At 47.2% G+C, this 22,561-nt stretch overlaps 1 protein-coding gene across 12 annotated transcripts in view; it reads right to left on the minus strand.

Moving 5' to 3' along the window:
* Window positions 1-22,561, minus strand: part of BOC (BOC cell adhesion associated, oncogene regulated) — a 71,484-nt gene that overhangs the window by 39,469 nt on the left and 9,454 nt on the right. For 2 of the 12 annotated variants that reach the window (XM_023623772.2, XM_070243820.1), the window contains exon 3: window positions 7,846-7,996. The exons of 8 other annotated variants lie outside the window; for them this stretch is intronic. The gene's annotated coding sequence lies outside the window, so the exon portion shown is untranslated. Of the gene's footprint in view, window positions 1-7,845; window positions 8,002-22,561 lie in introns of all 12 variants that reach the window. 2 more of the 12 variants (XM_070243822.1, XM_023623771.2) reach the window with 1 other exon arrangement.

Raw genomic sequence — 22,561 nt, forward strand, 5'->3', positions numbered from 1 at the left:
CCGGGCCTCAAGAAAGAAGGTGGTACTCCTGCACAGCGGAGCGGCATTGGGGGAAATTTGGGGACCCAGCGAATTTAATTCTTGAAGGGTTGAGTATATGAGTTTAGATAGACCTAGGAGAAGGAATTAAGAAATAAAGGTCTTTTTTACTTAAAACGTTATACTTTTACCCACAGATGTAATTAAAGGGGAACAGTTTAAGTTAGGAGGGACCTCAGAGAAAATAAAACAATAGCTTAGAATAACATAAATGAGTTATAAATGAGGAGGGCAAGGCACAGAGAGGCTAAGTGACTGGCAGAAGGTCTCCCAGCTCATTCGGGAGGGAGATTTAGGCTACAAGGCAGGTCTTCTGACTCCTCATCCAGTGCTCTTTCCACTATCTGGACAGTGCCTCCCAGCAAATTGTTTCTGAGGTCATATTAACCAACCACGTACAACTGCTTTTAGAAGTTCTCAATTTACAAGGTTTTTGAATCTACTTTCTTATGTATAAAAATAATGTCACCTGGATCATTATCTGTAACAGTAACTTGCTGTGTGGCCATTTTCATTCTTTTACCATTTACATTCTAATCTAGAACAATCCCTTACTGTTCTCCACATGAACCCCTTCAACAGAATTTTCTGCAGTGATGAAAATGTTCTATATTTCCATTGTCCACTTGCGGCTATTAAATAGTTGAAGTGTGGCTAATGTGACTGAGGAATTGAATTTTTAATTTTAATTTAGCCATATAGGGCTAGCGGTTACCACACTGGGCAGCACAGTTCTAGACTAATATCTGGAATATCTACCCAAATCACTCTAATGTCAAACAGGGAAGAACAACAATGGTTTGAGGTTCTTAAGTATGAGCTATGTTCTAGCCAGCCTCTAAATATATTTCTAGCTTATTCCTTACCCAAATTTTATGTGTCTTCTATTAAACTGTGATTGTGATTTTATTATTATTGGGGAAAAATATATATTACTGTGATCTACCACACATACGAGACAGTATGCAAGGCACTGTGCTAGAAGATGGGTTCAGTCCTGAGGAGCTTAAAACAAAGCTGGGGTTGTAAGTCAGCTAGTGCTCAGTAAATATCCATAAGCTCATCTCCCGGCCTCCTCTGCGGTTAGCTTAGGGCCATGTGACTACTGCTGGCCAAAGAAGTGTCACTTCTGGGCCAAGGCAGTTAGGAGCTAGAGAACTAGAGAGCTACTTCCATTTCTCCCTTCTCCAGTCCCAGTGACCACATGTCACATGTTTCAGAAGGCACAGCTACAAGGTGGAAGAAGGCAATGCAATCAATGACAGAAGAAGGAATAAACCTTTGTTGCACAAAACCACTGAAATTTTGGGATTGCTCTCATGAAACAACTTTAGCATCTGTGCTCTAATACCTTAACTGATCACCAATTCAGTCAGCGGAAGCGGCAAGTGAGAGCAGAGTGAGGAGAGCATTTTCAATGTCGGTCTTCAGGAAAGGTTTTCCGGATAGAGGGTTTGAAACTGGGCCTTTTGGGATATGCATATGTAAAGACATGGAGGGCACTGCAGGAAGGTGACAGTGACCTGGCAGGAAAAGCAGGTGTTTGAAGGGTGGGGCCCCAAGATTTGGCTGTCACCGAAGGTTTATCATTTTTTTTGATTGGCACCTTAGCTAACATCTGTTGCCAATCTTCTTTTTTTCTTCTTTCTTCTTCTCCCCAAAGCCCCCCAGTACACAGTTGTATATTCTAGTTGTATATTCTAGGTCCTCTGGCTCTGCTATGTGGGACGTCGCCTCAGCATGGCTTCATGAGCGGTGCCATATCCACATCCAATTCACATGGGATCTGAATCGGCAAAACCCCGGGCTGCCAAAGGGGAATGTGCCAACTTAACCACTTGGCCATGGGGCTGGCCACAGAAGGCTTACCTTGAACAGTGGTCTCCAAATTTTTCTGATCTCCTTTATAAGCATTCTGGGCAAATATCCCTAATATATGCATGTTTATTTACAAATTAAATGCACATACTGCTGAACTAAAATTTTAAAAAGTAGGTAAAAGTGAAACCATATTTTAATGGCCTGTGAATTGTGATATCATTAAGGTAATGCCTTAAGACAGAAAGTCTACTTAGGATTAGGTTCATCACTAATGATATGGATGTAATCTCTTTCAAATGGTCTGCTTTCATGTTAATTATTTTGTTGACTTCTCATCAGATGTGACTCCATCACTGTTTTCACTTCCTAACATGGCTTGAAAAGAATCAGCTTGGCTGTTTTCTTCCTGTTGGTATGTGCCTTGATTATCAGCATCCTCTTCAACCCACAGTTTCTTTGCAGCAATCTCTTTAAGCCACTTGTCCTTTTGTGAGTTAATTTAGTTAAAACTAAATAATATAATCTGTAAATCCACTTAGGAGAGAACAGGAAGACAGGGGAGTGAATGAACAAGCAGTGAGTTCCCATGTCAAGCCCTCCACGGAGTAGAGATCTCTGGGTACTGTTGTGACATCTCACTGCCCAACATCAGGACTAAAGAAAGACGCCACCGTCAATTGTGGTGTTAAGTATGAGGAAAGCTGAATTTCTTTCCTATTCCTTTTTTATATAGACATAAGCCTTAAGAGAATCTCTACTATTTTCTTCCCATGCCCCAGTGGGATTTCTTGAATTTCCCCTTCAGAGCTTGCATCCCACTTTGGAGACTATTCTATAAGAATGAAAAGAGGCCAGGTAGGAAATTGAGCTTGGGTCATGCTGTGAATGACTAATTTCAACTACGGGTGAAATTAACACCATAGACAGAGGGGAACTATCGATGGGTTTGAGAAGGCAGTATATGATCAAAGTGACATTTTGGGGAGATTAGCAAAACCGGGGCTCCTCATTCACACTGACCCCCAAATTTGTAACAAGCTGCTCATCAACAGGGACAGAACCTATTTCCACTCAGTGGAACCCCTTCACCATCCAGGCGAAGGAAAAGGGAAAAGAAGGAGCCTGGACACAGCACGCGGGCTCTGGGGAGGCGCCCCCCCAGAAAGAAGCGACTGCTTCTGAGTGAAGGGAAGCTCTGGTCTCCTGATCCGCCCACTGGATGAATCTGATCCTCTCCCCACTCCACCACTTGAGGAAGAAGTTACCACTGAGTCTCGTTTCTTCCATGTACCCCTTCCTGAAAATGGCCTCATTTCTTTAAAGAATTTTTTTAAATTTACCCATAAAGAGAGAGAGGAAAGAAACCCACAAACCTTTATTGCTAAACTGGAAAAAAAGAGAGAAAAGGAAAACCACTTCCTTTCTTCCTTCCTCTCTTCTCGATTCCCCCCACCTATTCCAGATAAATTCAATTTGACAACCCTGCTAATTGGATAAACGCAGCTCCTACACTCCTAGAAGGCCATTCCCTCTTCTATTTTTTGTTTTTGGAGGGCTCAAAACAGGGTGATTGTGCTGTTCTTTAACACGAATTCCATCTGCTTTATTTCTCTCTCTCCATTCACCACTCCTCTTGAATATTTATGAGGCCTTCCCTCCCCGCCTGTCCCTTTTCCACCCGACCCGCCTTTCTCCCTCAGACTCCCTCTCCCCGCCCTGCCTCCAGCCTCCTCTCCCTGCGCTCAGAACTGGACAAAACCCTTCCAAATGGCCCCCCTCCTTGCTTTAGATAAACACAGGCAGTGTCAAGTGTGAGGAATAGGGGGGAGGCAGGAGGGGGCTCATCTGCCAGTCAGGCCCCCAGCCTTCAATGAGGCCCAGGGGCCTACCCTAATCTGCTGCATGCTTGCCATATGGGGGCTGTGTTGCCCCGGGAAACACTAACAGGCAGAACGGAGCTTAATAGAGTCCATATTCATTGTAATGCAGTGAGATAGCTCACGGCACCACTGCCCCTTCGTCCTGGTTCATTCTTCTGTTTCCCTCTTTCTTTCTGTTTTTCCTCCCTTTTTCTTTCCTTCCTTCTTTCAAAAGGACCAAGTCCCCAGAGAGCTCTACTCTGGAGAGGCCTGAACTGGCAGAAAGGCTGGACTTTGGGGTTAGGAGTGAGGAAGGTGGGGTTGGTGTGCGGTGGGGGTTGGAGTTAGTGGGGAGAGGTGGGAAGTGGGAGCTCCCAGGAGAGCAGAGCGGGCAGAGGGGTGTAGCTTCTGCTCAGGGGACGGAGCACGTGGTATTGCACGTGTGCAGGGGCGTGCGGGTCTGAGTCTGCACACATGTGTCAGAGAGTGTGGTGGGTGGGTACAGGCTATTAGGGCCTTGGAGCACAGAAACTTCAGTTATTCAGCCATCCATGCCTAGGTATCCCAACATGGTTCCCATCTCAATCCCAGTCAATTTAAGGCCATTAAGACAGTGACACCTCCCTCCCCCGGGCATCAGGCCTGTGGCCAATTCCTAGCTCTCCAAGTTGCCTTGAAGAGACACAGGTGTTGCAATGGGATGACATCACTTGAGAAACAAATCCCTGGAGGAGCAGAAGACCCCCCCCCCAACCCTCCACCCCAACCCCACCCCCACCCCCCAGCCTGCCCAGTGGGGCCCACTTCCTCCTCTGGCTGCTCTGGTGCTGAGGAAAAGGTAACAGTTGTCTTTGGCCACAGCCAAACTAGGCGTATGGGGGCTCTTTGTCTTGAGAGAGTGAGTTGTCTAGATTAAGCCTTGCCGTCAGTACATCTGGCCACAGTGAGACACAGGGTCCCTGAGGTCAGAGGTGATCTTTCCCCAGGGCCTGAAAGGAAAGGAGGGCAGAGACTGTGGGTGGGAACGGAGAACACTTCTCTTACCTTCTCAGAAAAAATAAAATTGGCAACTGAGACGTGATAGAATTCCTCAAAGAAGAAAGAATCAGTTTTGTTAAGTTGTGAAACATAAAGCTATCTGTTCTGTGACTGTAAAAATCAGAAATTTGAAATCAAGATAGAAAATAAAAGCAAAGAAAAACTATGAAAACTTTCTCGTACTCCCCTCAGTTGAAAGTTTGACGCCATGGTGTCTGGCACAGAGGAGGAGCTCAGTGCGTGGTGGCTGAATGAATGAACCAGAGATATGCTCCTACAGTTTCACCATTGCTGACCAAGAACTTGAAACCCTTCACCCAACTGACAACTACCATCAGGCTTCGGATGGTGACAATGGCTTTAACAGAAGCAAAATGCCCCTGCCATAGTAATGCCAGTATCTGTGACAGGGGTCTGTTGTTACCCGCCTCATCCAATGCCAAAGTCAGGCAGGCTGAGTCAGATAAAACCACTCAAAGCAAGGCAGATACTGGTGCTCGTTGTGTTTTTTTTGCCTTCCAAACTTGATATATCCTACTTTCCTTGTTCTTACCCACCCCTGAGATGCATCAGAAATCTGAGGTTTCCTAGGCTCAACCTGGGGGTTCCGACCGTAGGAGAGTATATGAAAGTTCTTATAATTTTTCTTTGCTTCTATTTTCTATCTTGATTTTAAGGTCCTATAGCCCAACAACCCTGCAGGAAATGGTACAGTGGATATTTCAAAAGCCAAGTACAATTCCGTTTCCTGGCTCTGAAACCTAAATAGCATTTGGTTATCTGAAATGCTACCCAGAAGCCAGCCTCAGCATCCTATCCGTTTACATCCATTAGGGACCCATAAAGGAAGTCACGCCTCTCCCCTGAGGACTCCAAACCAGAGGAGGTGAAGACACACGACTGAGCAGGGTCTTACAGGACTCTGAGAGCGCTCACCCTCCCTGCATGAGCCTTCCCCTCCAAGTTTTTCCTTCGTAGCCCTCTTCCCAGTTGTTCTGACTCCAGCAAATTGCACGAGTTACAGAAGAGTGCTCCACAAAGGAGCGAGTGGGGACACCTGGAGCCCCACCGCTAGCAGTCCTGGAGCACTCTGGGAGCTCAACAGAGCAGCCGAGCTCTTCCCAGCCTTCCTTGTGCTGAGCACCTTCGTCAGTAATCTTAGCACTGATGAGTGTGATGCGGTGAGGGCCAGAATGGCCAACTCTTAAAGGGACAGCTACTCTGCTCTAACCCAAATATGTCCCTTCACTTCCCTGCTCAGAGGACACCCACTCATGACCTGCTTATAAAAACATACACTCAAACTCATCGACACCTACCCTGTCTTCCCTAAAGCCACGTAAAGTTTTACCATCCACTCAGCTGCCCAACCTTGGACTCAGCCTTGGCTCCTGGCTCTTCCTGATTCTCCACCCCAGGATCTGATCAGTCGTATGGCCTCTAACTCCGGCCTGAGCAGCCAGAAAAACACAATGCAATAGAAAGACAATGCATGCCACACAAATCATTTAAAATTTTCTGGTAGCCACATTTGAAAAAGTGAAAATAATTTTAATAATATCTTTTAATACAATATAACCAAAATAGCATTTCAACATATCAACATAAAAATTATTAATGAGGTGTTTCATACTTGTTTTATACTAGGTCTCCTAAATCTAGTGTGTATTTTACGTTTACTCCACATCCCAGTTCAGACTAGCCACATTTCAGGTGCTCAATAGCCCCATGTGCTAGTGGCTACTGTCCTGGACAGCACAGGACTAGAACCCTCACCCTGGCATCCTGACTCCTCCTGTCCCCATGTAGTCAGCCTCCACACTGCCACCTACCTTCTTTCTAGAATATCCAGATGAACTAAACAGTAAAAATGATAAATGGGCAGCTACCTTTCATTGAGCAAGCACTTCCCATATGCCATAATCCATAATTCATCTAATCTGATATAATTTTATAATTTTCACAATGGCCATGTAAGGTAGGCATATGATCAACCCATTTTATTATAAATGACAAAATTAAAGCTCAGAGTGATTAAATATTTCGTCCAAGACCACACAGATGGTAAATCACAGAGCCAGGATTTGAACCAGGTCTGCCTGACGCTAAAACCCTTGGTTCTTTTCACTCTACCATACTGCTTTAAGTAAATTATGCCATAATAATTGGACTATTATGTAGCCATTAAAAATGATAATTATAAAGATCAAGTAGCAACATGAAAAATGTTTAAAAGATGTTAAGGAAGAAAACATGGATTTCACTTTGTAAAAAACATATAAGCAGTTGGGTAAGGCCTGGAAAGGAATATGAAACAAATAAAAGCAGCTGATTTGAAAATGTGAAGGAATTATGGGTTATTTTTTTCCCCTTTTGAGGTCAGTTAAAAACAGACAAGCAAATGAGCTGACAGACTCACCTTTGATGGCTCCTCAACTGAGTGTGATTAAATAAAATTCAAACTCCCTTGCACAACCTTCCAGTTCTTTATAACTTGGCTGAAGTCAACCTTTCCCACACCCCTTCAATCTGGGCACACTGTATTTTCATGGCCTCTCTTCTATCAGAACCATCTTCTCCTTCGCCCTTCATTCCATCAGAGGAACACTGAATTATCCTTCAAAGGTCACCATATGATGCCTCCAGTGACCATTCCTCACCCCAGTTTCCACAGCACTTTGCACACCTATTATAACACTTCCACAATGTTTATGGATTTGATCACATGTCTGTAATGTGCCTCTTCCCTTGGACACCAGACTATCAACTTCCTGAAGGCAAGCATGTGTTAAATTTATCTTGGTTGTGATCCTAATGCCTAGAAAAGCTTTGGTACATCATAGGGGCTCAGTCAATGGCTGCTGAACTGAAGGGCTCTGTTCAGATTAGAAATTTGGGATTGAGAAGGAACGTTCATCTGACCCACGGCCCCGTGGAAGGGATGCATAGACACACACTGTTATCAGTGGTGGAACCAAGGGGTTTTTCTGGGAGGAAATGACTGCAACCAGGCCTTCATTTTTCAAAACCAAAGGGACCCTAGATCAGAGTGGGCAGCCCTGGATTGGGGGAGGGGGAGCCAAACTACCTCAGAGAAGTCAGTGGCCCCGCAGATGCTCCATGGCTTGAGGTTTCAGTCAAGGACCTTCTTTGTTTTCCTTCTTATCTCTTCTCCCAAAACAAACACCCAACTCAGCCTGACGCTTCAGGCTTCCTGCAGCAACTGGACTGCAAGGGACCTAACCTAGGAAGATACTGTGGTTAGTCATCTACCCAGTATCACCATGGCCCTGAGCCCGGGGCCAGGGTGGATGGTGGTGGGCAGAGAGGGATGGGACAGAAGAAAGAAGCAAGCTTTTGAGCGAGAAAGAGGACAGGTTCAGGCCTGAAAGAAAGAGCATGGGGAGGGGAGGAGGGATGAGAGCAGAAATGTGGGAAAAGCAACTAAATATGCTGAGCTCCCCACCAAGTGCCAGGTCCAGTGCCGGGGGCTTCATATACATGATCACTTTTCATCTTCACAACCCACAGAGTGTTACTCTCCACACCTTTCAGATGGGGAGAGAGGTCATCAAAACCCTTCTCAATGCTTTACCCCATAAGGATTTTAGGGCTTATTTCAAATTTGTATTATAGACATACCTTCTCTACTAAGTGACAGCGCGTTGGAACTCAGCAGGATCAGGTATTAAGAAACCCTGAGATTTGGTTTGGATATGAGCCCTGCCACTTTTACCCATGGTGGAAGGTGACTTTGCGTAAATTACTTAATCGTCAACCCTCATCTTACTCTCTGTGAAAACAAGAATGATAACACCTGCTTTGCCAAGCTACTAAAAAGAGTTAATGAGACTACGTATGAAAGCAGCCTGGCACATAGGAATCATGCAATAATTTGGGGAGACAGGTGTCATGGAACGTTTCTACTGAATGCTACTCACTGGACGTCTAATTTCATACGGTGGCATTGCCATGGGCAGGCTTTCAGATTAATGTCCTTAAGACTTAAAGATACGTTGCACTTTAACAACTCCAGACACATGTGATATCATCTCTTTGCTCCTTGTTCCTTATAAGTGGTACAAAATTAAGCAATGGACTGATTTTGCTGCCCTACACACATGCATCAGAAGTTCAAGAAATATTCTTTGTTGAAAAAAAAAGCAGTAACACCTACATTCTACATGGTGTTTCACAGAAAGTGTAGGTTAACCTACCTTCAGAATAGCTCTGTGGGACAGGAGGTCCACGGAGAGTGCTATAGCGCTCCCAAGTTTGTGGCAAGACTTAATTTCTAATCTCTCAATCTCCACCCAAGAACACTAGTCAACATTCGTATCACTTAAGCTAATAACTTCCCCCCCAAGTTTATGGCCTCTCTCTGCACTTTTGATGATGATGATGATCATAATTTCTCCAAAGCGTCCTACTTGTTTGGAGAGAATGGGGCAAAGGTCCCCCTCAGACAGTAGGTCATTTGGGACAAGAAGTGAGGGAGAAGTGTTTATAGAAAGGAAAACATACCCCACTCCCAGCCCCAGAAAGGAGCTCACCTCATCCGTGAATGTGCAAAGTCACAGCAAAACCGCCTGCTCTTTTCCCACCTACCTGTTTCTAAGGACAGCCTACGCCAGGGCTGTATCTACACAAGTAACCGATGAAGTAAAATGGCAACACAGTGACTGGAAACAGGAGCATCCATTCCCAAGCCTGCTGGTGCTCACAGTTGACAAAAGGTCCAATGTAAAAGGAATTAACTCGAGCCCAGGCAGACAGCACGAATAAGGTGTATACGAACACACCAGTCCCAGGACCCGAACAGCACTCAAGGCAGATCTTAACATCTTCAAGTCCGTTCTCTTTGGACAATGGAAAAAGGATGCCCTCTGACAAGTGGTCTGAGTGTGACCACAAACTTACTATCACGAGCAGGCTCAGGAGAAGGCGGCTGGAACATTGATTCCACCTGAAATGCGCATGGAAAGCAATGGAGCCCTGAGAAGAATAGACTGTACTATCCCAGGAAATACACCAGGGAGCAAGCCGTGCTCAGTGTGCAACACACACAGAACCACAGAGAAGGGATTTCCCCCTCAGCATCCAGAAAGGTGACAGGGTTGGCTGAGAAGTGGAGTAGGATGAACAAGGGTATTCTGCTTAGTGTCTATGTTGAGAAGAGCAGGCAGAATAGCTGGCAACCCAACGTCATTCCTGATGAGAGGTACAAGTCCCTGGGGGGGACTGGGCAGAGTTCAGGTGAGTTCAGCAAACTCACACTGAGCACCCACTAGGTGCCGCACACTGTGCAGAGAGTGGAGAGGATGGAGACAAAAACTAGGCAGTTTCCCATCCTTAAAGGACTTGGAACCCAGTCAAGATTCAGTTTTGACAACATCTTTCTGTTATACCAAAATTAAAATGCAGCACAGCCTCAAGAAAAGATCAGAGTCGAAGATAAGCTGGATTTTACTAAGTACAGGCAAGGACCAGAACCACTAGCAAAGGCATCAGAGGAATGACGAAAAAAATGTATCACACACTTGAGCATGCACACACACACTCACACACGCACGCTCAGGCCCTGCTCAGCACAGAAGGTCACTGCTCCAACACAGCCCCCTTTCACGGGTCCAAAAAGAAATTCCCCTTTCTATCATCCAGGTTCATTGGCAGCACAGTTACATCCACTACAGTAGGAGAAAAGCTTAGAGCTAACAGAAGCCTAGGACCATGTCAAGCTGTAGCTTTGTCACTGTCACTTCTCGCCATATAGCAACTTATTGGTTAGCGTGTCTCTCTCCTGCACACAGAGTAGCTACTCAGTGAATGTTTGCTGAGCTGCAAAGACCTCCTCCAAAATCTTTTCCAAGCCTAACTCGATTTGGTCCTTGGAGCTCGGTTCCTTTGAACCCCCGGGTGCTCCCGCTGCAAAGCAGAGCTTGAGCAGGGGAAGGCGATGTGTGAGCCTCCACTAGCTCCGTTCCTACCTCCCTCCGGGATCTGGCTTGGGAACCACCGTGGTTCTTATGCAGGGAGAGGCAGGCAGGACACAGTCTTGCCTGTTGCAGCATCTAAGCATGAGGGGGAATGGGGGTGGGCTTGCCAAGGAGGAGGTGGGGAAGCAGAATGAGAAGGAGGTGCGTAAGGAAATCACTTCCTTCAATAAGCACTCCCCGCGCCTGCTCTAAGTCAGGCAGTGGCTAGGCCCCCAGTTCCTGTCCCCTCCAGTCCTGCACTTGCCTGGTGAAAGTCCCACCACACTAAGTATTTAAGGTGCTCCTGACTGCCAGACCAAAGGCTTCAGGGATCAGGAGTATCAAAGATCTTATTCACAAGGGTATCTTCAGGTCCAACACAGTTCTAGGCATTCAGCAAATACCTGCTAAGTGAATGAATAAGGACCTGAGACACAAAGGTGAAAGGTCACGGCAGAGAGGAGAGAACTGTGGTCATATAGTCAAGGAGGGAGCTGGGCGTTTAGGAAGCTCATGAACTGAAAAAACTTACTTTGATTTACCCTGTTAGGTAACATAATTACCACCACGTCCAATTAAGCTGTCACTTGCAGTCATTTTCCATGCCTCTTCATCATGATTAAGCAACCAATGGCACGAGGCCCACAGCCACACCCTCCACGTGACTCAAAACAGGTCTCAGGTTCTGTGACCCAGAACGAATGAGGATCAGGCTGCTGCTTCTTGGCCTGACTTGTTCTGGGGCTGATTCAAGCAAATGCGGGCAAAACCAGCCCCATCCCCAACACACAGACATACATACATACACAACCAACCCCCACAACACACCACCCCTAAAAGGCTAATGCATGCTGGCAGGACATCTGAAACATTCAAACGAAAAGCTGAGCCTTGGGGCAAAATGGGGGGACTGCTGAAGTCAGGGCGAAGACGAGATCAGAGGCTACCGCTCTTCAGATGGCACCGGGACATGACAATGACTCTCCTAGACTTTCCTGCAAGCAAGAGACCCTTACCCTGAACTTTAGGAGAACGCACCTTGATGCAGGACAATAACATCTAAATCAAAGGGATGTTGAAGGAAAACAGCTTACCTTAGTAAATCACCTCATAACGATTGGTACAAAGCAGTTGTTCAACAAATGACAACAACTTATGAAATTTGAATAACTCCCTTTAGGGTTACTTTAAGGAGTATTTTCATTAGTCTGATCCATGTTGCAGATTTATCCCTAGTATTTCAGTGAAAGAGGTTTAAGAACGAGTAATATCTCAGGGGCCAGACACCTCCACCTGGGCTTTCTGGGCATCCTGCTCCGAACACGTGCACACCCTCCTCTAAGATAGACACACACACACAGGCGTGTGCATGTGTGCTCACACAGCAAACAGCTCCAGCTCCAGCTGCTACGTACACTTTAGAATCATGACAGTTTACTTTCTTTCCCAACTGACCTCATACAAACCCACTTTCTTCACTGCCTCCCTGACCCCCATATACACAGTCCGTCCCCACCGCCCTCAGTCTTTCTCAATTACAAAGCTCTTTTAAATCACCTAAAACTTAAAATAAATACCAACGTGGAAACCTGGAGCATGCTCCAGTCCATCTGTCAGTCCCTGCCTTCTGCTGGAAGCCCCCGACCCTAACTCCTGTCAGCTCTTCCCAACTGTGAAGCCCAGTGGCCCTGGTGTGAGGCTGGCACATGCCGAGAAAACAAACACATGGAGTCTTGCCAGCTGGGTCAGGCACCACTGTTTACAGCAGGGGCGAAGTGTGGGGAATTGGAGAGGCGTGCTGCAGGGTCAGGAGCAGAGGGGGTGGGGATAATGCTAGCCTGCTGCTCATGGCCCCACCAGCTGCAGAGGATCCCGAAGGAAGCCCAGTTCCCAGGTGCGGGCCATCCTGGGGATGACTAACACCATTGCTATGCTGGAGGGAAACCGGAAGTCTTCGAGAGCAGAGAGCCTTCTGCCCTGCTCATTATTGCAGCCCCTGCATCTATCACAGTGCTTGGTACACAGTAGGAACACAGTAAGCGTTTGTTGATTAAATGAATAGATGAGCTTTTTCTCCCTGACTGCCCCCAAGCTTGCAGATGGAGGAGGGGGTAGGTAGAGGGGAGGTGAATGAGGAGTGCCTAAAACAGTGCTAGCTGTTGGGTGTTAAAACATGCTAGCAAAAATAATTCTGGGAAATGCTATGTTAAGAAAAGCTAATTAGGTTTCTTTACTGCAGGCCTTTTCAGAGCCTTTAATAGGCTATTATGCATCGTGAATCACCAAGAGAGGGAAAGAGCATGCAGTGAAGTCTGAACTCACTTAACCACAGGCCTGGACTTATTTGACCACACTACTTTTTTTTCTCTCAGAGTACCATTAGTGAGGAAAATTTTGTCAAATACGCTTAGGGAAATGCTGGCCTAAGAGGTTCCTGGAGAATATCCCAAAAGCAGCTTGTGAAACAATGTAATCCCATTTTTGTAATTAAATAAAATTACATGTGAATATGTGGTGCATAGTTATTTGGATTGTCACAGGAAAAGGTCAAGGGGCACTTAAACGTTAACATCGATTCTCTCTGAAGATGAGGGGATTTGCACTTTTTACATTAAACACTTCAGAAATAGTCAAAGTGGGTATGTAGTTACTACTTCTGTAATTTAAAAGGCAAATTTGAAAGAAAAAACCAGCTATACCTAAATATTATAGTGTTATCACTGATATTTCATCTTTCCAAATGCCTGGGGGCCTTATTTCTCAACAAGCCCTTGGGCCATAAAATGTTGCTCTTTGCCCCATTATCACATCTAAAGAGTTTCCTGGGTCTATCTCCAACATTCAACCCCTTTGGCTTGTAAAGAGCACCCCCCTAATTCCAGGATTCTGCTGCTTCCACAATATGGACAAGTGTTTTGGAAAAAATGAAAACATTTAATATTCTGTTAACAACTTTCGCAAATCTGAAATTACTTTGTTCAGCGAGTTGTGTAAAATACCCAAGTACCTGGTTTGATGAAATTATCATGTTGGGCATATTAACATTTAAAGACTGCCTTTTCTTGTGCTAAATTACCAATTTCCTAATTCAACCGATTAGTAAATACAATTAAAAGTCATTAAGATTTAACATACCAGGTTTTGTTGCAATATCAGATTAAGGCAAATATTTAGAATTGGAAGAAATAATATCTTGGCATAAAACAAAGAAAAGTATTTGACCATTTGTTGAGTGACTATGTGTGAGACAATGTACATGTATCATCTTGTCTAATCTCTAAACAACTCTCTGAAATAGGTACTGTCATCCCCATTTTACAGATACAGCAATTGAGGCTTAAAAAAAGAAAACATTTTGCTCAAGTAAGGGATTCAAAGCCAGGGCTGTCTGCTTCCCCTGCCTGCTGGTCTCGGTGTCCGTGGCAGATTCAAGCAGATATACAACAAACTGTTTTCCAGAAAAGGAATTGAGAAAGAGTGAAAAATCCAAAGTCAGTCTGAGTTGGAGTCATGCACTAGCCACCATGTTTAGGGAGAGGTCGGTTTGGCAGGTCCCACAATGCATTCTGCGTCCAGCTCCTGAGGCGGCGTTGTCACCCACCCCACCCAGAGTCAGTCCTGAGGTCTGAGTGCTTAAATCGCATCCAAACGTTGGCAGCGGCACTCGCAATGTGGATCCAAGTTATATGCACCAGCATGTAGTGAGAGACAATAAATTTTTTCATTTTTTAATCTGGCCTCTCTCTCATCTTCCTTCTGTTCCTACACAAGTCTTAGACCGGAGGTTCCCCACTCTGGCTGCGTGGAAAAATCATCTGGGAACACTAAAACACCAATGCCCAGGCAGCACCTCAGACAAATTAAGTTAGAAACTCTGGGACGTGGGGCCAAGGCATTGTTATTTTCAAAACTCTTTCCTGGAAACTGAAATGTGCAGCCAGGGTTGGGAACCCCTGGGAGTCTCTGTCATGGATCTGGGGGTCATTTTGATCAAGGATCTCTGTCCCAAATGCCTTGGTTGCACTGGATGTCATGGTTGGGACTGAGAATATGGCATAAAGATGTTCCCTACTATATTATTTTAAAGAAATTCTTGTCATTTTTAAAGCTAAAAAAAATTGTTTTCATTCCGCAAATTGAATGTCTTAATACATTTTAAGCAATAAAACATTTTCTCAAAGTTTCAGATTTCCTCAGATATTTTCTGGACTTTCAGATTCCAAGTTTTCTCCTCTTCACACAGAAATAAAAACCCAAGGGGAGGCCACCATGGCAAAGAGCACCTACTTTGGGGGCCAAGACAGCCTCCACAGGAGCAAAGGAGACACTCAAACAGGTCCCTGGCTACAGGCACCCGCAGACTGGGACTACCACCGCTTGCCTCTGGGGGCAGGGAGGTTTCCAAGCATACGCACATTTGAGAGCTTGCACAAAAACCTGAGCTGCCATCAGGGGGTCCCTTAACAAAGCGAGAGCCATCTCCAGGGGCTCACAGACCACCAGGAAGTGGAACAGGTGTTGCCCATCCAGGTGTCCCACACCCACTTAAGACCAGATTGCACCAGAGAGCTTTTTAACATCCTAAAGGGTTGAGAGCTCAGCCTTTAGCCTCCAGCCTTTCCGAAGGAGTGATTGTTAGTCTGGTCCCTATTGGGGAGGAGACAGCTCCCACCCCCACCTTAGAGGCTTGGGTCCCCCCTCAGCCCTCCCCCCCATGAGGCCCTCCCACTCCAGGAATGAAGCTGCCGCTGCCCAACATATAGCCCGACTGGTTTCATCTCCTTCCAAATCCATTTTGTGTCTTAACTTCTGCCAAGAATAAAAATTAAAACACTCACACACACACATCATGCGTGTACGGGAAGGGAGGACAGGGCTGGAAGTTGAAGCTGAAAAAGACCAGGCAGGGACTGGGAGGGGCAGGTTCAGGGATGAGAGTCAAGGCCTGGAGGCTTCCCTGGGGCCTGTCACAGGCCATGGCACACCCTGCCTGAGGCCCCTGCTGGCTACACCCAGGGTCAGATCTGAGGGGAGTGTTTACAGTGTCTCTCCTCACGTTCCTCCAGCACCCCATTTCATACCCTTTAACCCCCTAGCCCTGCCCAGAGGGGCACAGAGCCGCCCAGCTGCCCAGCACTCCACAGGCCAGAAGCGGCTCCATTCCCCACACTCGGAGCAGCCTGTCCCTTGTCAACTCCAAAATGAGAAAACCAGTCCTTGGAAGGACATGTGGGCCCTGGTGGTGCAGGCAGCTTGCAGACGGCTGTGACCACCCAGAAAAATGAGTCTGGAGCTGGAGCCTCTGTTCTCAGAATCCTGTCCCACCACACCCCAGGGCCTGCAGATGCCTGAATCTGGGGCCAGGCAGAGCACAGCTCCGACCCAGCTCTCTCCCGTTCCCTGGCTGCTGACTTCCTCCTCAACAAAACCAGGAGCCCTGCCCTGGAGAATGACCACACCTAACGCTTCACCCGCTCAGGATGCCCCAGGGTGCAGCTAATGGCCCCTCACTCAACTCTGAATCTCATCATCTGCCCCCTTTTCCTCCTCGAATGGTGAACTAGGCACCCACATTACTTAGACCTGTCCAGATGGAACCCACCCTGACTCATGGAATCACTTGCCTCATAAGTCGATTACTGAACACTTACTGAACACCCATTCAGCACTAGGCTTGGGAATCCAGACTGTTCAGGCTTTCTCTAAGAGCTCAACATCTGGTGTGGAGGAACAAAGAAGCATCTCAGAGCACCACAGAACAACAGGGAATCCACCCCCAGTGCCCTGGGCTGGAGTTCCTTCCTTTCCATGCCACTGTGAGGAGGGGTTGGGAGATTGGATTACACTGTTCTTTTGGAAAGGGTAACCTTGTGGCATCCACCCTCACTCCATCTGGCACACAGAGCATAGTAATGAAAACAAAGTAGGATTTAAAAAAAATCCTTTTGTCTTGATAATTGTTGAATCTGGGTGATGGGTATGTGGGGTTCATGATACTTTTCTTCCTGCTTTTGTGTGTTTGAGTTTTTAAATAGACAAATAATATTAGAACTTGTTTCTTCAGTAGGATAACTAGAACAAGAACCTCCCAAACCTTCCTAACCCTGCACGAACTTCCAGGAACAGGCCCCAGCACCCCCCTACCCAATGTCCTCTCAGTTAAGCCAACAGCACTGGCAGGCAGGTTTCAATGAGTGCCCAGGTTCTGGTGGGGGAGGATGGTGTACTTCCTCTTTGATCTTCAAAGGCTCCCCAGAGTTGGGCTAAAGGGGACTGGTGGCAACAGCCAGAGGAGACCCTGAGGAACCTTTCTCCTGGCTCTCTGGCTCAGGTACCTGGAGCCAGCTGACTGCCCCCCATGTCCTCTGCTTCCTTTCTGGGGCTGTCCAGGATTGGCCTTCCCCAGGACAGTGAGCACATCTCACCAATGACCTGTCCCCAACTCTGGCTGGCTTTTCCCTAACTGCAGGACCAACCAAGTGCACAGGCCTCGACGTCCAGGTGAACGACCATCACTTCTCTCTCGGCCTCCATTTCTCTATGGATTAAATTCTCAAACATACCATAATGGACAAAACTCTTTAAACAGCCAAATTCTCTAAGAATATGGGCTCTTGGGAAAGAATTGTAAATCAGCAGCTTATCTCAAGCCAAAGTAGTAATAATCCTGATGATAATAATGGTGACCATCCAGCACCTACTGTGAGCCAGGCATTCTTCAAAAGAGAGAATGTAGGTTAATGTAACTCAACATGAAATGACCCCCTGTGTGGATTTGGCAAATAGTCAGAATCTAGGTTTTAACTGTCTGGAGGGCAGCAGGACAGTGCTCAATGACCTGTTGACTGATCAGTTGAAAGGCCACTCTTTAATGGTTATGAACATGTCATTGGGCCCACGTGGAAGATGCCTGGAGAGGCGTGAAGAAGCTCTGTTTTCACCACAGCTCATTGCTGGGTATCTGGACAACCAGAACAGCTCATGTAAAACCTCAGGTGACTGACAGAGGCAGGCCGTGGGGGGGCATCATCAGTTTCAGTGGTGGCACTCTTCACACTAGGGAGACGGGTCAGGACCCCCAGCCCGAGGAAGGTTAACACACCTCATCATGGCTGAGATGCCAAAAAACAAGGTCTTGTTGCCTTCCTCCCATCCAGACCTCAGGCCTGAGCACTGGCATTCTGGTTAACTTCCTCTTGTGGGGAAATTAGTTCTGCCTGCTAAGATTCCATCTCAGTGGCACGCTGTTCCTCTCTGCTGCCTGACTTTGAAAGCACGCAGATCTTAGTTATTAAGGAGCCTCCCTGTTCCACTGCCATGGAGGCTGGCTTTTTCTAGAGAGAAGAGTAAGGTGGCGGTGGGTAAAATTTGGACTTTGCCCTGGGTTTCTACAGAATGTTCTGGAAAGAAAGTACTAGAGAAGACCCAGACAGCATCAGGGACTTCATTCTACTGACGCTTGCCGAAGCTCCCCTCATAGAGTAAGGGCACCCCCCGCCCCCCAAATAGGGCAAGGCTCACCCTGTGCCTCCCTGCCTGCCCATCCTGCTCTCACAGGCTGTTGGGAGGTTCTGGGGTGGCCCCCGCTGTACAGAAGGCCATTCCTTATGCTAAAGGTGATCTTTTTCAATGCATCACACTTATAAATTTATATTTTTATAAACATAAAGGCCATTTATAAAATCAGCCTTTCTGAGATTTCTTCCCCCACACAAATCAGGAGGAAAAAAAATCCCAAATGCTGTCAGATCACATATTTATCTTTTAGTTCAGGAAACATGGCCCCTGCTGCCAGACATACACTCCCTGGCATGTACCTACAGAAGCTAGCCTGGGATTCGTTCTCAGGATTCTCAGTGCACCTCCTCGGGGAACAGAATGTGAGGAGGGTGACTTAGGGGTGAAGGCTGGATTTGGTAAGGAACGCAGGTCCCACACTCACATGGCTCAGCTGTTCTCTATCCTCTGCCTCCCCAGGCCAACTGCGGCAGGGGCCAAGACTTCTGGAAGCATAGATAGTCGGTAATCACTGTTTCAGCCTCTCAGACTCTGGCGTTAGACCCAGGAAGACAGAGGGCCAGAAGGCCATACTCTGATTCCATAATTCACGACAAAAACAAAGGCGGCTTGCCTGTAGAGAGGGTCGGCTTCTGAAGAGTGTAAAGAGCTTTAAACACTCCATTGTTTAGTGCTCACAGTCTTAGGGACAAACCTGGGACACGTACTATTAGTCTCCACTTACATGGGGGACAACCAGGTAGAGCCACAGAACAGCGGCCCAGAGATCTTCGTGAGTCCCTGCGGGGGCTACAGATTGGCTAGGGGAAGAAAGGGAACCGGAGGAGGAGGGATGGATTTGGGCGGTCAGCATGGAACTTCCACTTTCCAAGGGGGCCATCAGTCTTCCTCGTCCTTTGTCCTGAACTCTCACACACCTGGCTGGCGTCCTTCAGAGTGGGAAGGTACCAGCTGGCCTCAGCTCTGTGTTTATTCCAAACAGGAAGCAATGGAAGCTGGGGTCTAAACTTCAGATCCCACTCCCCGGGGTCGGAGCTCTCTCTACCTAGAACATTGCCTTTCCTCAGCCCCTGGAACTTTTCAGTCTGGTTCAACCAGATGACCCACGTGACCCCCCCCCCCCCCCCCCCCCGCCATTCACATGCACTTTTCTTTCCCCTAACTGTGGTTGAGAGCTGGAGCGGGGTTGGAAGAGCTCCTCCTCCTGCTCTCATTATAAGATCCATCATCACGGCTTACCCCCCAGAGAGACAGCCTCACCGTCAGGATGACTGGTGCAGGCAGTGAATACTGAGGTTCCTGCCACCAAACTCCCAAGGAATCCTCGTTTGCTAGGCTGACTGGAGAAAGAAGCACCTCTAGGCAGGGAAAATGTTACCAATCTCTTTGCACCTGATCTGTCTTCCTCCTGAATGACCACAAACAGGCCCCAGTGCCCAATCCCCCCCCCCCCAGGCTCAGCACAGACACCGCTGGAACCTGGGCAGACCCAAAAGCAGCGACTTCAGAGGCTGAGGGACCTGTGGTCTGCCACCCACCAGATGTGCCTGGGGGAAGCTCGCTTCCCGGAGCTCATCCGCAGTTCCAAAGCAAGTAAAACAAACTACTAAGGAGGCAGGCAAACCGCCCCGTGCTCTCCTCCTGTCTCTCTATTTAGGAATGGGATGGGAAAGTCTGCTCAGCTGATGCTTCCAGATGTGGAACCCAAACACAGGCAGCTCCTGACAGTTTACCAGCCTGGGCTAAACTCCAGTAGCACCAGGGCCAGGCGTGCTCAGTGGACGACGATAAAGGAGCCGCACGGCAGACCTTCAGGCTCGGCCACATGGGTCTCAGCACAGGCTTGGGGCTCCTCCTCTCCCGGCGCCTTGCCCCCCAGCTGGGTGGATGCATGTATGGGGGTGAGGGGGCAAGCTTAAAACTGGAGGAGACTGCTAAGTGAAAAAAGCCAATCTGGAAAGACTATACACTATGTGATTCCAACTATATGACATTCCGGAAAAGACAAAACTACAAAGACAGTAAAAAGAGCAGCGGTTGCCAGGGCTCGGGAGAGGGAAGGGAGGGCTGGATAAGTGGAACACAGGGGGTTTCTAGAGAGTGAAACTATTATTCTGTATGACATGGTAATGGTGGATACCTGTCACTCTGCGTTTGTCAAAACCCACAGAAAGTATGATGCAAAAAGTGAGTCTCAATGTAAACCATGGACTCTAGTTAATAACAATGTGTCAACATTGGCTCATCAATTGTAACAAATGTACTACACCAACTTAAGATGTTAGTAATAGGGGGAATTGGGGGGGGGTAAGGGGCAAGTGGCAGCTCTCTGTAATTGTCATTGAAATATTTTCTGTAAACCTAAAATTCCTTTTTTTAAAAAGGCTATTAATTTCTTTGAGGTTAAAGAAAACTCAGGCCATCCCCCAGCTCCCCAAGACGCTGTCTATGTTGGGTCTGGGGATCTTGGCAGTGTCATTTCTCAGGCACATTTGCTGTGAGCACAAGACCTCTTGGGATCTTTGTCCCTGTTTTTATTCTTCTCAGCTTCTAAATCTAGAACGACGTCAGAAATGACTGAGATGCAATTTGAAGTCAGATCTATCCCCCACGGGGCGGACATCTGAACACGCTATTCCTCGTTGTTCGAAGGCTGTCAACTCTCCAGCAGCAGAGACCACCTCTGTCACCTGCATGCCTAGCATGGGGCCTGGTGCCACCAGGCCCTCAGGCGAGTAGGGAACCAAACCATTCTCGAATTCATTGCACATTTCTCATGTCCCTGGTTTGTGGTTCCAAACCAGATTCAACAGAGCTCCAGTTCAACTGTGCCTACAGAAGGGAGCAGTACATTGGATGGTCCAGGCACACTGAGGAAAGCCCGGAGGAACAACGAGACTGTGAACTCGTGGTGGAGTGAGGGGATGCGCTGGGCTTTTCTGCATCTCCTAGTCACACCTAGCACAGCACTGGGCAGAAAGTTCAATAAATTCTTCAGTGATGTGGAAGGGCCAGAGAGACATTACATTCCCCTTCCAGGCGGAACAGCTGGCACAGCCATAGACATTCCTGAGGTCAGGTACCTTGAGGAAGAGAGAGGAACGGGGCTGTTTCTGCTGCAGCCTAGCACATTCTTTCTGGCTTTTCTAAAACGGACCCTCTAATAGCATTAGACTTCTCTGCACCTCTCTCCCACATTCTCCCATTTACGTATACCCAGAATACATTTTTCTTTTTTAAGGTGAGGAAGATTGGCCCTGAGCTAACATCCATTGCCAATCTTCCTCTTTTTTTTTCTCCCCAAAGCCCCAGTACATAACTGTATATCCTAGTTGTATGTCCTTCCACTTCTTCTATGTGGGATGCCACCACAGCATGGCTTGATGAGCAGTGTGTAGGTCCATGCCCAGGATCTGAGCCGCTGAAGCACAGCAACCGAACTTAACCACCACGCCGCTGGGCCAGCCCCGAATGCATTTTTCTTATATAAATCCATACATAATTATTTCATTTTGTTTAAAACTCTTATTATACCCCTTTTGAGATTCAGGAGAGCACCGCAAACTAGTAAAAATAATACATATATATATATAGAGAGAGAGAGAGCGAGCACTGATTAGTTACCAGATTCTACTCTAGGAAGTTGGAAGACAGCAAGAAACAACACCAAGTCCCTGATGTCCTGGCTCTTTCACTCCAGAGGGAAAGCAGGCAATAAGCAGATGCACAAATAGATACAGGTCAGGAGGTGATAACACTGAGGAAAAATAGATTAGGTTGAAGGGAGAGAGAATGATGGTGCAGTTGAATAAAGGGCCATCAGGTTAAGGGGACCCAGGACCTGAATGGTGTGAGGGAGGGAGCTGCGCAGATAAGGGGGGAGGCTTCCAGGCAGAGGGCAAAGCCCCTGAGGAGGGAGGTTGCTCAGCTAGTTGGAGGAGCAGCAAGGAGGCCAATGCACCTCGGTGAGCGGGGAGCGGGAGGGGAGGCCAGAGCTGCAAGAGAGCCCTGAAGGTGTCTGGAGTTTTCTCAGAATGCAATGGGTGCCATGGAGAGTTTGAAGCAGAGAAGTGACCTCACCTGACTTCTCTTTTGGACGTTGACACTGACTTCTCTGTGAGGAAGAGACTACGGGGCAGGGAGTCAGGGAAGGGCAGGAGCAGGGAGAACAATTAGGAATAGTCCAGAAAAGAAATGTGGATGGAAGACTATGGTGGTGAGAAGTTGCAGGATTCTGAATATATTTTCAAAGTAAAGCCAATCTCATTCTCCAATTTAAAGTGGAGTATGAGAGAAAGAAGAGAGTCAAGG

Source organism: Equus caballus, chromosome 19, assembly GCF_041296265.1.
Source record: "Equus caballus isolate H_3958 breed thoroughbred chromosome 19, TB-T2T, whole genome shotgun sequence".
Lineage (NCBI taxonomy): Eukaryota > Metazoa > Chordata > Mammalia > Perissodactyla > Equidae > Equus > Equus caballus.